Source organism: Lissotriton vulgaris, chromosome 2_1, assembly GCF_964263255.1.
Source record: "Lissotriton vulgaris chromosome 2_1, aLisVul1.2, whole genome shotgun sequence".
NCBI classification, from domain to species: Eukaryota; Metazoa; Chordata; class Amphibia; order Caudata; family Salamandridae; genus Lissotriton; species Lissotriton vulgaris.
Genome location: NC_141687.1, coordinates 1,024,506,417 through 1,024,520,335, shown reverse-complemented (window position 1 = coordinate 1,024,520,335; position 13,919 = coordinate 1,024,506,417). Strand labels below are relative to the sequence as shown.

The 13,919-nt window shown below is 38.2% G+C and overlaps 1 protein-coding gene across 1 annotated transcript in view; it reads right to left on the bottom strand.

Moving 5' to 3' along the window:
- PLA2R1 (phospholipase A2 receptor 1) overlaps nt 1-13,919 on the bottom strand; it is a 1,083,903-nt gene that overhangs the window by 583,370 nt on the left and 486,614 nt on the right. The gene's annotated exons all lie outside the window — the stretch shown is intronic.

Genomic DNA, 13,919 nt, shown 5'->3' with positions numbered 1-13,919 from the left:
CTGTTCGGTTATCGCAGTGTCTCCTCGTCAACTTCCTGGCTTTCGCCTCCACCCATTTTGAAAATTCATCCACACATACCAGTAAATATTTGAATCATTCACTGGAGGCATATAGGCGAAGTGTATTTCAATGTTGGTAAAGGGACCCTCTGGTACTGGAACGTGATCATGGGTAGCGGGCGACCGACCTTTAGCATGTTGGGCACAGACAAGAAATTGGGAGCAGAATTGTGCTGTGAAAGCTGTTATCCTGGTGCATTCTTGTCTAATCAAAGCATTCATCCCCCCTTGAGCCATGTGAGCGGGTCCATGGGCAAGCCTTGTAAGTGGCAGGAACATAGTGTGTGGGGCCACAGGCCTACCATGCAACTAGATACAAACCAGACAATGTACTATCTCAAGACAAAGCTAGATATGTCATGCGTTCCTTAAGCACTGTACTACTAATATTAAAAAATGCTATATTCGAACTTAAACCTTGTGATTTATGAATAATAGGAGCATAAGCTAGACAAACTGGAAACTGTTTCCGTCGAACATATAAATCTTTCACAAGCAAAAAATGTGCAGTATATTCTCCTATTTGCTTTGCATTGTCAATTTGATAAAATTTAATCACAAGGTATTCCACCTCATTCCTATTAGAAAAATGTATAAAATCAACAACTTTACCCATAGCACCATTAACCAATCTTCTTCAAGATTTAAATTTCAGTGCAAAATGTCCCTACAGTTTTTGCATAGACAAACATTTCTCCAATTCTGCAGTTCGTGAAACTGATTTTTCGAATAAATCAATTTTCGCTTGTAACTTTTCATTTAGAAATACAGTGACACTCTGATGTTCTAGTTTATCAGTTGTCTTCAGTTGCAACAGGTCTTCTTCTTTCTTGCATAATACTGTTGGATTTCATTTTTTAACTAGACGACTTTCTAAAACACACCTTCCCTCTTTTTAAAGAACGCCTATTCTGAAATCTTTCAAAATATTACCATGTGCAATATCAGAGGCTTGTCGCATATTCCTGAATAATTCTTTGTATTCGAAATGTAACCAAATATTCACATTTCCAATGCTTCACAAGGATTTCCTAGTTTCATCAATGTTTCGAGCAAAAGCTGATCCTCCACAGGAGTAAGTTCCAGTAGCTCCCAAAAACAATCAAATGTTTTCCTCCAAATAGGACATCATAATCTGTTCACAGAACCGCTTGCATACCCAGTTGCATAAAGGCAAGCATTAAGTTTGAGACCATGCTCACCTCATCAATGATTAAAAGTTTCAACTTTTTTAATACTCTTGACACTTCATGATCAGCTTTACTGGATAACTTTTGTTATTCCAGTTTGATGTCATGTTGCACAATCAATGAAAAGTATTACCTTTGATATTGTGTGCAGCTAATCCACTAGGACCTGTAACCACACATGATAAATTGCACTTTGTAGTCTTTTGTAGAAAAGCAGTAAGAACTTGTATTAGGAAACATTTACCAGTGCCAGCTTGACCACTGACAAACAACAGCAGGCGTGTAAATGTTGAGCATGCACAATGTTTCTTGTCATGAAGCAATCCATGCTCAACTCTAGCTTTCGCTTCCATATATCATCATCTAGCTGTGCAATTAAATCTGTCAAATCAGTTGTTTCCTGTCTGGCTTGCTCCATTGCAGTCTCCATCCTTCATTGCAATAGCAGCCTCATTTTCAATTATTGGTTGTCTAAGTGGGCTCTGACTTTGAGGAGCTGAACTTTGGCTCCTTTGTGAACTCTACTTAGCCACCTTAGCAGCGATTGCATCTACCTGTTGAATTTCAACATTCAAATGTTTCTAGTAGTTTGCAAATACTAAGAACTCAATACCATTCTTTGAGGCAATTAAAGATTCTTCCTAGCAATCAAACTCTCTTAGTAATTCTATTTCACAACGCCAATGATGAAAAAGCTGTAAAAGTGCCAAATAGAAAATGTCTCTTTTTTCTGCAGTCTGTTTTTAGACTGCCTTTACTATGTCTCACCAAACTCACAATGCAACCAACTAATAAAAATCTACTAAAGCTAATTTGGCAACCAAGTCAAAGATCAGGCGCACAGCTCTAAGTACAGGAATATATCACAAATTCAAATAAATCTGAAACGTGAACTCTAAGAGAGAAAGGTACTGGTTACCAACAGTCACCAGAGACACCCCGGGGCTCCAGGGTAATTGACATACAAAACAGTATCTCTCTGAGCTCCACAGATATAATCACTAGGTTGTAAATCCACCAATCCGGTACAATGTTCAATTATGTTCAGTGCAGGAGTAATATCTTCCTTGCCACAGTAATGTCTTTAATTAAGAAAAATTCCACAAATCCAGTATTCCAATCTCCTTTAATGGTATTTCTTCACTCCAATTCACAATTTGTCCTTAATTGTCTTTCAGCCAACACGTGTTTCGTCTGATGCTAATCCCTGCATCAACAGACTTCATCAGGGCTCAGTCACAATTAAGTCTTGCCAAAAACAATGCTTCACAATATTTTTGTGATACGTAGAAATCAGTTAGAAGAACCTATCGTTGTATAGGTGATTCTTCTCTGAAGGGAACGTCAGATCTGATACAGCAATTAAAGATATCAGGATACACGAGTACGTGTACCTGTTCGGTTATCGCAGTGTCTCCTCGTCAACTTCCCGGCTTTCGCCTCCACCCATTTTGAAAATTCATCCACACATACCAGTAAATATTTGAATCATTCACTGGAGGCATATAGGCGAAGTGTATTTCAATGTTGGTAAAGGGACCCTCTGGTACTGGAACGTGATCATGGGTAGCGGGCGACCGACCTTTAGCATGTTGGGCACAGACAAGAAATTGGGAGCAGAATTGTGCTGTGAAAGCTGTTATCCTGGTGCAAACCATTCTTGTCTAATCAAAGCATTCATCCCCCCTTGAGCCATGTGAGCGGGTCCATGGGCAAGCCTTGTAAGTGGCAGGAACATAGTGTGTGGGGCCACAGGCCTACCATGCAACTAGATACAAACCAGACAATGTACTATCTCAAGACAAAGCTAGATATGTCATGCGTTCCTTAAGCACTGTACTACTAATATTAAAAAATGCTATATTCGAACTTAAACCTTGTGATTTATGAATAATAGGAGCATAAGCTAGACAAACTGGAAACTGTTTCCGTCGAACATATAAATCTTTCACAAGCAAAAAATGTGCAGTATATTCTCCTATTTGCTTTGCATTGTCAATTTGATAAAATTTAATCACAAGGTATTCCACCTCATTCCTATTAGAAAAATGTATAAAATCAACAACTTTACCCATAGCACCATTAACCAATCTTCTTCAAGATTTAAATTTCAGCGCAAAATGTCCCTACAGTTTTTGCATAGACAAACATTTCTCCAATTCTGCAGTTCGTGAAACTGATTTTTCGAATAAATCAATTTTCGCTTGTAACTTTTCATTTAGAAATACAGTGACACTCTGATGTTCTAGTTTATCAGTTGTCTTCAGTTGCAACAGGTCTTCTTCTTTCTTGCATAATACTGTTGGATTTCATTTTTTAACTAGACGACTTTCTAAAACACACCTTCCCTCTTTTTAAAGAACGCCTATTCTGAAATCTTTCAAAATATTACCATGTGCAATATCAGAGGCTTGTCGCATATTCCTGAATAATTCTTTGTATTCGAAATGTAACCAAATATTCACATTTCCAATGCTTCACAAGGATTTCCTAGTTTCATCAATGTTTCGAGCAAAGGCTGATCCTCCACAGGAGTAAGTTCCAGTAGCTCCCAAAAACAATCAAATGTTTTCCTCCAAATAGGACATCATAATCTGTTCACAGAACCGCTTGCATACCCAGTTGCATAAAGGCAAGCATTAAGTTTGAGACCATGCTCACCTCATCAATGATTAAAAGTTTCAACTTTTTTAATACTCTTGACACTTCATGATCAGCTTTACTGGATAACTTTTGTTATTCCAGTTTGATGTCATGTTGCACAATCAATGAAAAGTATTACCTTTGATATTGTGTGCAGCTAATCCACTAGGACCTGTAACCACACATGATAAATTGCACTTTGTAGTCTTTTGTAGAAAAGCAGTAAGAACTTGTATTAGGAAACATTTACCAGTGCCAGCTTGACCACTGACAAACAACAGCAGGCGTGTAAATGTTGAGCATGCACAATGTTTCTTGTCATGAAGCAATCCATGCTCAACTCTAGCTTTCGCTTCCATATATCATCATTTAGCTGTGCAATTAAATCTGTCAAATCAGTTGTTTCCTGTCTGGCTTGCTCCATTGCAGTCTCCATCCTTCATTGCAATAGCAGCCTCATTTTCAATTATTGGTTGTCTAAGTGGGCTCTGACTTTGAGGAGCTGAACTTTGGCTCCTTTGTGAACTCTACTTAGCCACCTTAGCAGCGATTGCATCTACCTGTTGAATTTCAACATTCAAATGTTTCTAGTAGTTTGCAAATACTAAGAACTCAATACCATTCTTTGAGGCAATTAAAGATTCTTCCTAGCAATCAAACTCTCTTAGTAATTCTATTTCACAACGCCAATGATGAAAAAGCTGTAAAAGTGCCAAATAGAAAATGTCTCTTTTTTCTGCAGTCTGTTTTTAGACTGCCTTTACTATGTCTCACCAAACTCACAATGCAACCAACTAATAAAAATCTACTAAAGCTAATTTGGCAACCAAGTCAAAGATCAGGCGCACAGCTCTAAGTACAGGAATATATCACAAATTCAAATAAATCTGAAACGTGAACTCTAAGAGAGAAAGGTACTGGTTACCAACAGTCACCAGAGACACCCCGGGGCTCCAGGGTAATTGACATACAAAACAGTATCTCTCTGAGCTCCACAGATATAATCACTAGGTTGTAAATCCACCAATCCGGTACAATGTTCAATTATGTTCAGTGCAGGAGTAATATCTTCCTTGCCACAGTAATGTCTTTAATTAAGAAAAATTCCACAAATCCAGTATTCCAATCTCCTTTAATGGTATTTCTTCACTCCAATTCACAATTTGTCCTTAATTGTCTTTCAGCCAACACGTGTTTCGTCTGATGCTAATCCCTGCATCAACAGACTTCATCAGGGCTCAGTCACAATTAAGTCTTGCCAAAAACAATGCTTCACAATATTTTTGTGATACGTAGAAATCAGTTAGAAGAACCTATCGTTGTATAGGTGATTCTTCTCTGAAGGGAACGTCAGATCTGATACAGCAATTAAAGATATCAGGATACACGAGTACGTGTACCTGTTCGGTTATCGCAGTGTCTCCTCGTCAACTTCCCGGCTTTCGCCTCCACCCATTTTGAAAATTCATCCACACATACCAGTAAATATTTGAATCATTCACTGGAGGCATATAGGCGAAGTGTATTTCAATGTTGGTAAAGGGACCCTCTGGTACTGGAACGTGATCATGGGTAGCGGGCGACCGACCTTTAGCATGTTGGGCACAGACAAGAAATTGGGAGCAGAATTGTGCTGTGAAAGCTGTTATCCTGGTGCAAACCATTCTTGTCTAATCAAAGCATTCATCCCCCCTTGAGCCATGTGAGCGGGTCCATGGGCAAGCCTTGTAAGTGGCAGGAACATAGTGTGTGGGGCCACAGGCCTACCATGCAACTAGATACAAACCAGACAATGTACTATCTCAAGACAAAGCTAGATATGTCATGCGTTCCTTAAGCACTGTACTACTAATATTAAAAAATGCTATATTCGAACTTAAACCTTGTGATTTATGAATAATAGGAGCATAAGCTAGACAAACTGGAAACTGTTTCCGTCGAACATATAAATCTTTCACAAGCAAAAAATGTGCAGTATATTCTCCTATTTGCTTTGCATTGTCAATTTGATAAAATTTAATCACAAGGTATTCCACCTCATTCCTATTAGAAAAATGTATAAAATCAACAACTTTACCCATAGCACCATTAACCAATCTTCTTCAAGATTTAAATTTCAGTGCAAAATGTCCCTACAGTTTTTGCATAGACAAACATTTCTCCAATTCTGCAGTTCGTGAAACTGATTTTTCGAATAAATCAATTTTCGCTTGTAACTTTTCATTTAGAAATACAGTGACACTCTGATGTTCTAGTTTATCAGTTGTCTTCAGTTGCAACAGGTCTTCTTCTTTCTTGCATAATACTGTTGGATTTCATTTTTTAACTAGACGACTTTCTAAAACACACCTTCCCTCTTTTTAAAGAACGCCTATTCTGAAATCTTTCAAAATATTACCATGTGCAATATCAGAGGCTTGTCGCATATTCCTGAATAATTCTTTGTATTCGAAATGTAACCAAATATTCACATTTCCAATGCTTCACAAGGATTTCCTAGTTTCATCAATGTTTCGAGCAAAGGCTGATCCTCCACAGGAGTAAGTTCCAGTAGCTCCCAAAAACAATCAAATGTTTTCCTCCAAATAGGACATCATAATCTGTTCACAGAACCGCTTGCATACCCAGTTGCATAAAGGCAAGCATTAAGTTTGAGACCATGCTCACCTCATCAATGATTAAAAGTTTCAACTTTTTTAATACTCTTGACACTTCATGATCAGCTTTACTGGATAACTTTTGTTATTCCAGTTTGATGTCATGTTGCACAATCAATGAAAAGTATTACCTTTGATATTGTGTGCAGCTAATCCACTAGGACCTGTAACCACACATGATAAATTGCACTTTGTAGTCTTTTGTAGAAAAGCAGTAAGAACTTGTATTAGGAAACATTTACCAGTGCCAGCTTGACCACTGACAAACAACAGCAGGCGTGTAAATGTTGAGCATGCACAATGTTTCTTGTCATGAAGCAATCCATGCTCAACTCTAGCTTTCGCTTCCATATATCATCATTTAGCTGTGCAATTAAATCTGTCAAATCAGTTGTTTCCTGTCTGGCTTGCTCCATTGCAGTCTCCATCCTTCATTGCAATAGCAGCCTCATTTTCAATTATTGGTTGTCTAAGTGGGCTCTGACTTTGAGGAGCTGAACTTTGGCTCCTTTGTGAACTCTACTTAGCCACCTTAGCAGCGATTGCATCTACCTGTTGAATTTCAACATTCAAATGTTTCTAGTAGTTTGCAAATACTAAGAACTCAATACCATTCTTTGAGGCAATTAAAGATTCTTCCTAGCAATCAAACTCTCTTAGTAATTCTATTTCACAACGCCAATGATGAAAAAGCTGTAAAAGTGCCAAATAGAAAATGTCTCTTTTTTCTGCAGTCTGTTTTTAGACTGCCTTTACTATGTCTCACCAAACTCACAATGCAACCAACTAATAAAAATCTACTAAAGCTAATTTGGCAACCAAGTCAAAGATCAGGCGCACAGCTCTAAGTACAGGAATATATCACAAATTCAAATAAATCTGAAACGTGAACTCTAAGAGAGAAAGGTACTGGTTACCAACAGTCACCAGAGACACCCCGGGGCTCCAGGGTAATTGACATACAAAACAGTATCTCTCTGAGCTCCACAGATATAATCACTAGGTTGTAAATCCACCAATCCGGTACAATGTTCAATTATGTTCAGTGCAGGAGTAATATCTTCCTTGCCACAGTAATGTCTTTAATTAAGAAAAATTCCACAAATCCAGTATTCCAATCTCCTTTAATGGTATTTCTTCACTCCAATTCACAATTTGTCCTTAATTGTCTTTCAGCCAACACGTGTTTCGTCTGATGCTAATCCCTGCATCAACAGACTTCATCAGGGCTCAGTCACAATTAAGTCTTGCCAAAAACAATGCTTCACAATATTTTTGTGATACGTAGAAATCAGTTAGAAGAACCTATCGTTGTATAGGTGATTCTTCTCTGAAGGGAACGTCAGATCTGATACAGCAATTAAAGATATCAGGATACACGAGTACGTGTACCTGTTCGGTTATCGCAGTGTCTCCTCGTCAACTTCCCGGCTTTCGCCTCCACCCATTTTGAAAATTCATCCACACATACCAGTAAATATTTGAATCATTCACTGGAGGCATATAGGCGAAGTGTATTTCAATGTTGGTAAAGGGACCCTCTGGTACTGGAACGTGATCATGGGTAGCGGGCGACCGACCTTTAGCATGTTGGGCACAGACAAGAAATTGGGAGCAGAATTGTGCTGTGAAAGCTGTTATCCTGGTGCAAACCATTCTTGTCTAATCAAAGCATTCATCCCCCCTTGAGCCATGTGAGCGGGTCCATGGGCAAGCCTTGTAAGTGGCAGGAACATAGTGTGTGGGGCCACAGGCCTACCATGCAACTAGATACAAACCAGACAATGTACTGTCTCAAGACAAAGCTAGATATGTCATGCGTTCCTTAAGCACTGTACTAATAATATTAAAAAATGCTATATTCGAACTTAAACCTTGTGATTTATGAATAATAGGAGCATAAGCTAGACAAACTGGAAACTGTTTCCGTCGAACATATAAATCTTTCACAAGCAAAAAATGTGCAGTATATTCTCCTATTTGCTTTGCATTGTCAATTTGATAAAATTTAATCACAAGGTATTCCACCTCATTCCTATTAGAAAAATTTATAAAATCAACAACTTTACCCATAGCACCATTAACCAATCTTCTTCAAGATTTAAATTTCAGTGCAAAATGTCCCTACAGTTTTTGCATAGACAAACATTTCTCCAATTCTGCAGTTCGTGAAACTGATTTTTCGAATAAATCAATTTTCGCTTGTAACTTTTCATTTAGAAATACAGTGACACTCTGATGTTCTAGTTTATCAGTTGTCTTCAGTTGCAACAGGTCTTCTTCTTTCTTGCATAATACTGTTGGATTTCATTTTTTAACTAGACGACTTTCTAAAACACACCTTCCCTCTTTTTAAAGAACGCCTATTCTGAAATCTTTCAAAATATTACCATGTGCAATATCAGAGGCTTGTCGCATATTCCTGAATAATTCTTTGTATTCGAAATGTAACCAAATATTCACATTTCCAATGCTTCACAAGGATTTCCTAGTTTCATCAATGTTTCGAGCAAAGGCTGATCCTCCACAGGAGTAAGTTCCAGTAGCTCCCCAAAAACAATAAAATGTTTTCCTCCAAATAGGACATCATAATCTGTTCACAGAACCGCTTGCATACCCAGTTGCATAAAGGCAAGCATTAAGTTTGAGACCATGCTCACCTCATCAATGATTAAAAGTTTCAACTTTTTTAATACTCTTGACACTTCATGATCAGCTTTACTGGATAACTTTTGTTATTCCAGTTTGATGTCATGTTGCACAATCAATGAAAAGTATTACCTTTGATATTGTGTGCAGCTAATCCACTAGGACCTGTAACCACACATGATAAATTGCACTTTGTAGTCTTTTGTAGAAAAGCAGTAAGAACTTGTATTAGGAAACATTTACCAGTGCCAGCTTGACCACTGACAAACAACAGCAGGCGTGTAAATGTTGAGCATGCACAATGTTTCTTGTCATGAAGCAATCCATGCTCAACTCTAGCTTTCGCTTCCATATATCATCATTTAGCTGTGCAATTAAATCTGTCAAATCAGTTGTTTCCTGTCTGGCTTGCTCCATTGCAGTCTCCATCCTTCATTGCAATAGCAGCCTCATTTTCAATTATTGGTTGTCTAAGTGGGCTCTGACTTTGAGGAGCTGAACTTTGGCTCCTTTGTGAACTCTACTTAGCCACCTTAGCAGCGATTGCATCTACCTGTTGAATTTCAACATTCAAATGTTTCTAGTAGTTTGCAAATACTAAGAACTCAATACCATTCTTTGAGGCAATTAAAGATTCTTCCTAGCAATCAAACTCTCTTAGTAATTCTATTTCACAACGCCAATGATGAAAAAGCTGTAAAAGTGCCAAATAGAAAATGTCTCTTTTTTCTGCAGTCTGTTTTTAGACTGCCTTTACTATGTCTCACCAAACTCACAATGCAACCAACTAATAAAAATCTACTAAAGCTAATTTGGCAACCAAGTCAAAGATCAGGCGCACAGCTCTAAGTACAGGAATATATCACAAATTCAAATAAATCTGAAACGTGAACTCTAAGAGAGAAAGGTACTGGTTACCAACAGTCACCAGAGACACCCCGGGGCTCCAGGGTAATTGACATACAAAACAGTATCTCTCTGAGCTCCACAGATATAATCACTAGGTTGTAAATCCACCAATCCGGTACAATGTTCAATTATGTTCAGTGCAGGAGTAATATCTTCCTTGCCACAGTAATGTCTTTAATTAAGAAAAATTCCACAAATCCAGTATTCCAATCTCCTTTAATGGTATTTCTTCACTCCAATTCACAATTTGTCCTTAATTGTCTTTCAGCCAACACGTGTTTCGTCTGATGCTAATCCCTGCATCAACAGACTTCATCAGGGCTCAGTCACAATTAAGTCTTGCCAAAAACAATGCTTCACAATATTTTTGTGATACGTAGAAATCAGTTAGAAGAACCTATCGTTGTATAGGTGATTCTTCTCTGAAGGGAACGTCAGATCTGATACAGCAATTAAAGATATCAGGATACACGAGTACGTGTACCTGTTCGGTTATCGCAGTGTCTCCTCGTCAACTTCCCGGCTTTCGCCTCCACCCATTTTGAAAATTCATCCACACATACCAGTAAATATTTGAATCATTCACTGGAGGCATATAGGCGAAGTGTATTTCAATGTTGGTAAAGGGACCCTCTGGTACTGGAACGTGATCATGGGTAGCGGGCGACCGACCTTTAGCATGTTGGGCACAGACAAGAAATTGGGAGCAGAATTGTGCTGTGAAAGCTGTTATCCTGGTGCAAACCATTCTTGTCTAATCAAAGCATTCATCCCCCCTTGAGCCATGTGAGCGGGTCCATGGGCAAGCCTTGTAAGTGGCAGGAACATAGTGTGTGGGGCCACAGGCCTACCATGCAACTAGATACAAACCAGACAATGTACTATCTCAAGACAAAGCTAGATATGTCATGCGTTCCTTAAGCACTGTACTACTAATATTAAAAAATGCTATATTCGAACTTAAACCTTGTGATTTATGAATAATAGGAGCATAAGCTAGACAAACTGGAAACTGTTTCCGTCGAACATATAAATCTTTCACAAGCAAAAAATGTGCAGTATATTCTCCTATTTGCTTTGCATTGTCAATTTGATAAAATTTAATCACAAGGTATTCCACCTCATTCCTATTAGAAAAATGTATAAAATCAACAACTTTACCCATAGCACCATTAACCAATCTTCTTCAAGATTTAAATTTCAGTGCAAAATGTCCCTACAGTTTTTGCATAGACAAACATTTCTCCAATTCTGCAGTTCGTGAAACTGATTTTTCGAATAAATCAATTTTCGCTTGTAACTTTTCATTTAGAAATACAGTGACACTCTGATGTTCTAGTTTATCAGTTGTCTTCAGTTGCAACAGGTCTTCTTCTTTCTTGCATAATACTGTTGGATTTCATTTTTTAACTAGACGACTTTCTAAAACACACCTTCCCTCTTTTTAAAGAACGCCTATTCTGAAATCTTTCAAAATATTACCATGTGCAATATCAGAGGCTTGTCGCATATTCCTGAATAATTCTTTGTATTCGAAATGTAACCAAATATTCACATTTCCAATGCTTCACAAGGATTTCCTAGTTTCATCAATGTTTCGAGCAAAGGCTGATCCTCCACAGGAGTAAGTTCCAGTAGCTCCCAAAAACAATCAAATGTTTTCCTCCAAATAGTACATCATAATCTGTTCACAGAACCGCTTGCATACCCAGTTGCATAAAGGCAAGCATTAAGTTTGAGACCATGCTCACCTCATCAATGATTAAAAGTTTCAACTTTTTTAATACTCTTGACACTTCATGATCAGCTTTACTGGATAACTTTTGTTATTCCAGTTTGATGTCATGTTGCACAATCAATGAAAAGTATTACCTTTGATATTGTGTGCAGCTAATCCACTAGGACCTGTAACCACACATGATAAATTGCACTTTGTAGTCTTTTGTAGAAAAGCAGTAAGAACTTGTATTAGGAAACATTTACCAGTGCCAGCTTGACCACTGACAAACAACAGCAGGCGTGTAAATGTTGAGCATGCACAATGTTTCTTGTCATGAAGCAATCCATGCTCAACTCTAGCTTTCGCTTCCATATATCATCATTTAGCTGTGCAATTAAATCTGTCAAATCAGTTGTTTCCTGTCTGGCTTGCTCCATTGCAGTCTCCATCCTTCATTGCAATAGCAGCCTCATTTTCAATTATTGGTTGTCTAAGTGGGCTCTGACTTTGAGGAGCTGAACTTTGGCTCCTTTGTGAACTCTACTTAGCCACCTTAGCAGCGATTGCATCTACCTGTTGAATTTCAACATTCAAATGTTTCTAGTAGTTTGCAAATACTAAGAACTCAATACCATTCTTTGAGGCAATTAAAGATTCTTCCTAGCAATCAAACTCTCTTAGTAATTCTATTTCACAACGCCAATGATGAAAAAGCTGTAAAAGTGCCAAATAGAAAATGTCTCTTTTTTCTGCAGTCTGTTTTTAGACTGCCTTTACTATGTCTCACCAAACTCACAATGCAACCAACTAATAAAAATCTACTAAAGCTAATTTGGCAACCAAGTCAAAGATCAGGCGCACAGCTCTAAGTACAGGAATATATCACAAATTCAAATAAATCTGAAACGTGAACTCTAAGAGAGAAAGGTACTGGTTACCAACAGTCACCAGAGACACCCCGGGGCTCCAGGGTAATTGACATACAAAACAGTATCTCTCTGAGCTCCACAGATATAATCACTAGGTTGTAAATCCACCAATCCGGTACAATGTTCAATTATGTTCAGTGCAGGAGTAATATCTTCCTTGCCACAGTAATGTCTTTAATTAAGAAAAATTCCACAAATCCAGTATTCCAATCTCCTTTAATGGTATTTCTTCACTCCAATTCACAATTTGTCCTTAATTGTCTTTCAGCCAACACGTGTTTCGTCTGATGCTAATCCCTGCATCAACAGACTTCATCAGGGCTCAGTCACAATTAAGTCTTGCCAAAAACAATGCTTCACAATATTTTTGTGATACGTAGAAATCAGTTAGAAGAACCTATCGTTGTATAGGTGATTCTTCTCTGAAGGGAACGTCAGATCTGATACAGCAATTAAAGATATCAGGATACACGAGTACGTGTACCTGTTTGGTTATCGCAGTGTCTCCTCGTCAACTTCCCGGCTTTCGCCTCCACCCATTTTGAAAATTCATCCACACATACCAGTAAATATTTGAATCATTCACTGGAGGCATATAGGCGAAGTGTATTTCAATGTTGGTAAAGGGACCCTCTGGTACTGGAACGTGATCATGGGTAGCGGGCGACCGACCTTTAGCATGTTGGGCACAGACAAGAAATTGGGAGCAGAATTGTGCTGTGAAAGCTGTTATCCTGGTGCAAACCATTCTTGTCTAATCAAAGCATTCATCCCCCCTTGAGCCATGTGAGCGGGTCCATGGGCAAGCCTTGTAAGTGGCAGGAACATAGTGTGTGGGGCCACAGGCCTACCATGCAACTAGATACAAACCAGACAATGTACTGTCTCAAGACAAAGCTAGATATGTCATGCGTTCCTTAAGCACTGTACTAATAATATTAAAAAATGCTATATTCGAACTTAAACCTTGTGATTTATGAATAATAGGAGCATAAGCTAGACAAACTGGAAACTGTTTCCGTCGAACATATAAATCCTTCACAAGCAAAAAATGTGCAGTATATTCTCCTATTTGCTTTGCATTGTCAATTTGATAAAATTTAATCACAAGGTATTCCACCTCATTCCTATTAGAAAAATGTATAAAATCAACAACTTTACC